Below are 4564 nucleotides of genomic sequence, written 5' to 3'. Positions count from 1 at the left end.
GGGAGAGAGGTGTCAAAAGAAAGAGGCCAAGTCATTCGATAAGAAAAGGGAAGGGAAAATTTGGTTCAAACAGCTCCAACTCCAAGCTCTAAAATGGTAAGCACAATATGATATGCCTTCATCATAGAATCCTCAAGAAGTTATATGCTTCCACTACAAGGAGGTTACACACAAGAAACGTAGTTGTCCGCAATACCTGGAGGAGCATGAAATGCCTCAACATGAAGTAACCTTAGGAGATTGCATTTTTTCTTTGCATGTTTTAAGAGCCGTTGGTGTTGGACCATTATTTGATTTACGGACCACCGTAGTAGCAACTGCTATGACATTTTGTTTTAGGACGACTTGTACTTTTTGCGGATCTTTTATGATTCCCATTTTGCTACTATATATTATTGTGTTTAACATTTATGTGTGTAGCATGTATTTGCGTTGATTACTTTCTATAACATTTATGTGTGTGCCACTCATGAATGACATTATTTTCTATTTTCAATACTTAAATCAAAAGGATAGAATAACAGTGCAAATACATTATATTGTCATTATATTAATTACGAACTTAATATTTGAGTTAGGTATTAGGGCACCGTAAATGATACATTTTTTGTGTGTCTAATAAAACCTTTTCTAATTCTAACAATATCTACAAGACGGTCTCGATCTACCACAAGTCTGTCAATCTTTGCATCTACACTACTAATCCAGTTTTATGTCACTTTTTAGTTCTTTCTTAGTATTCGTTATGTATTCATCCTTTTCTTTCATCGTAGCTAGTAGAAATGTTTGTAGGTCTGTTAAGTGTCCGACTCCTTTCTAAGTCCTTTCTGAGTGAACATTTGTAGGTTCATTTTCTTTCACCTTAGACGAGAGAACATTCGTAGGTTCGTTAAGCATCCAACTCTTTTGCAAGTCATTTCGGTTGGCTTCTTCAATGTCATCGCTTCAAATATGTTATTAGTTGATAACCGTTCATCCGGACCATTAGAAAACATGTTAATATAATAATAAATATAATAGTCTTCTTTTTCACAATGTTAAACACCAAATTTATATGAACTCACTTTATAATAAATATAAATAGAAAATATAATGATTAAAAAACACTGTAAGTGGAAAATAATATTAGACAAAACTGCAAAAAATGGTCCATATGGTATACATTTTTTCTGATGTTTCGTCCAAACCTCAACTTTTTTTGCGTCATGGTCTTTTTGAGGTAGTCTGGTTGTGGAATTAGTCAATGTTAAACTTGAAAAGACTAATATACCCTTTTAATTTGTTTTTCTCTTTTCTTAAACATTTTCCCTTTTATTTAAATTTTTAAATGTAAAAAAAATAAAGAGGACTCTCTCTCTCTCTCTCTCTCTCTCTCTCTCTCTCTCATCAGTTATAGACATAAACACACTCACACATAATATATACTTCAACTCAAACATCACATGTACACATAAAATTAAACACATACATGTGTATACATAAAACTTTAATAACCTAGAACTAAAATTCACAAACATACATAAAGACTTGAATTGAGATCCATTCGATTTGAAGAAAAAAAACTATACCCTCTCCTATACATTGAAATTGCCGGTTTCTTTGGGGAAAAAATTACATGTTAGACGAACAGAATAACGCAGAGGAAGTGGTTGATCCAGATACTTAAATAGTGCGGTTCCTTCTAGTCTCCTTATTCCAATCAAAAAAGCCCTGAATATGCTGCCTTTTCTGCTTATTCAGGGGCACATCCCCAAAAAAATTCTTGTAATTTTACTAACCCTCTTAATCTGAATCCGGGAGGATGTCAAAGGATAGACGGTAAAAATCGATGTTCTTTAAGATGTAGTGTGGAACTTTCTTGTTTGTACTTGAGCTTTAAAGAATTGGGTTTGTTCTTGTAGATATGTGTGTTCATATGTGGGGTTTGTTATTGCAACAAGTTTTACAGATGTATGTTTTGGAGATGGACCTCTTACCGGAACACCTTCCACTCATCCTATTGCCGTCGGAAATAGGTTGGACCTTACCGGAGTTCATCACCATGTTATCCTTTTACAACTTCAAGCTAACGAAAAGAATGAGTTGGGCGAAGCTACTTCCCCCATGCCTTCAATTTGTGAACACCATGTGTTCACTAAAATGCTTGACCAAGAAATCAAACCCAATGCAGTCACATACACTGTCGATTCTCATAGTAGGCTTTGGGGTTTTGGGGAGAGATGGTTGGAGAATATGAAGATGGTGACTGATTATTTAGTGTATGTATTATTTGCATGTGTATGAGAGAGAGACACACACATACACATTGAGAGGGAGAGAGAGAGGTGGGGCTCATGTTTATTATTAATAAAACATTAAGTTATATAGAAAAAATAAAAGAAAAATTAAAAAGACTAAAATGCTCTTCTAGTCTTTTTTTTTTCTATATAACTTAATGTTTTATTAATAATAAACATGAGCCCCACCTCTCTCTCTCTCTCAAACACACACACATACACACTGAGAGAGAGAGAGAGAGAGAGTTCATGTTTATTATTAATAAAACATTAAGTTATATAGAAAAAAAAAAGACTAGAAGAGCATTTTAGTCTTTTTAGTTTTTCGATTGACCAAAACCACAATCAAATTAGTTCAAAAGGACTACAAAGTAAAAAAAAAAAAAAAAAAAAAAAAAAAAAAAAAAAAAAAAAATGTCGAGATTCTGATTTAGCATCCGAAAAAATGCATAACACAGGAATCAATTTTGCAATTTTGTCATAATATTATTTAGTTAATAAGGTGGTATATGAATAATAAAGTTCTTACATTATGACATGTTTTTTCCATGTATACTATCTATGTAAAAAGGTGGTTATTTTATTATGCTATACGGTTAACTATTTATTAAATCTTCAAACATAATAAATAAAACTAACATATTTATTTTCTAATTATAATTCATTAGATGTAAAATCCATTTAATACACGGGTTGATTAAAAAAAATATCAAAATGTAAAGAATATGTATTTTTTTAAAATAAAATCTTGAAATAAGAAATAAAGAAACATATTAATTTCAATTTACTATTACATTTATTACATATATAAGTATATATAAATATACGTGGCTTTTAATTTTAAAAATCAAAAAAAAATTCAGAAATTAACATATAGATATTATTTATTTTAAAAATATCATAAAATAATAAAATAATAAGTATAAAAACTCATAAAAAATAAGAAATTGACGCATAACAAAATAAATGTTTCACTTATTTAATTCTAATAGTTAATTCTAATTTAAGAGAGGCCAAAAGGAATTTAATTCGCGTATAAAAGTCGTACGATAAAAAAAATGTTCCCCAAAACAAAGCAACTAATAAATAAATAAATAAAGAGGTTTTGAACACATAATATTAGAAGTGACGCGTCATGTAGTTTCTCCTTGATGGGTTAGACTTTGTGGTTTATGGAGGACCAAAAAGATTCTCGGCTAAAAAGTTCATTTTCTAAAGATCCCTTATCCAAAGTGTTTATAATATGTTTTTTTCTTATATCATATTATTTATATTTTTTTATATAAATTTTTTTTTATATAAATTAGGATCAGATAAAGACTCAAAAATTGATGAGCACTATAAAAAAAAATCTATGTCGCTTAATGAAATTCAGTGGTTGAGATTTGGTTGGTGAAAAATAAATAAATCTAGAAAAACAAATGTTCATTATGTAATTATCAAAGAAAGGGAGACCTTTTTGTATGTCATAGTGTGTCATACCCACTTACATCATTATTACACTTGTTATGGTATCACTATATCATTTTTCTCCTAATCTTACAAAACCGGTGGGTGTCATATCATACCTTATAACACACACACACAAACTCCAACAGTAAAAATGAAAGAAAAATAATGTGGTAAGGTCATCATGCGCGGTAAGGTTTTAGGTTGTGGTAACGGGGGTCAGTGATGTGTTTGTCGCACACTACGACACCAAATCAGCAACCGCAATGTGCGGTAGAGAGTGCACTGACCGGTAAGTAATGAAGGCACAAAGGTAAACGGCACATAAGGAGTAGGTAACCTCGTCCGACCATACACACCTCACTCTTCTTCCTGTGACACGTGTCACACCCACATTTAGTGGGTTTTTTTCTCTCAAATAGTTTTTTGCTTATAAGTTTTTTCTTTGTAAAAAAATTTATGAAAAAAACAGTGTTTTTATAATTTAATTCTCTACAAAATGAGATTAGTCATGAAAATTAAAAAAATAAATATTTTTTATTAAAATACAAATATATTTTTTCAAAATCATGAAAATTTAAGAGATACTTCTACTCATTTTACTAGTGACTTTTTAAAAAGATTTTTTTTAAATTAGTTTTTAAGGAGTTTGTATTTTAATTTTAAGAAATGTTGTTATTATAAAATATAATGAAATTTTTTATCCAAAATTTAAAAAAAAAAAAAAAAAAAAAAAAAAAAAAAAAAAAAAACAAATGATATAGTTCTTGGTAATATTATTTTAATGAGTTTGTAAAAGAAATTTAAAAAATAACATATTGTTTAGGATACAAAAGTTT

Source organism: Lactuca sativa, chromosome 2, assembly GCF_002870075.4.
Source record: "Lactuca sativa cultivar Salinas chromosome 2, Lsat_Salinas_v11, whole genome shotgun sequence".
In the NCBI taxonomy this organism is placed as follows: Eukaryota; Viridiplantae; Streptophyta; class Magnoliopsida; order Asterales; family Asteraceae; genus Lactuca; species Lactuca sativa.
Note: the sequence above shows the minus strand (reverse complement) of the source record.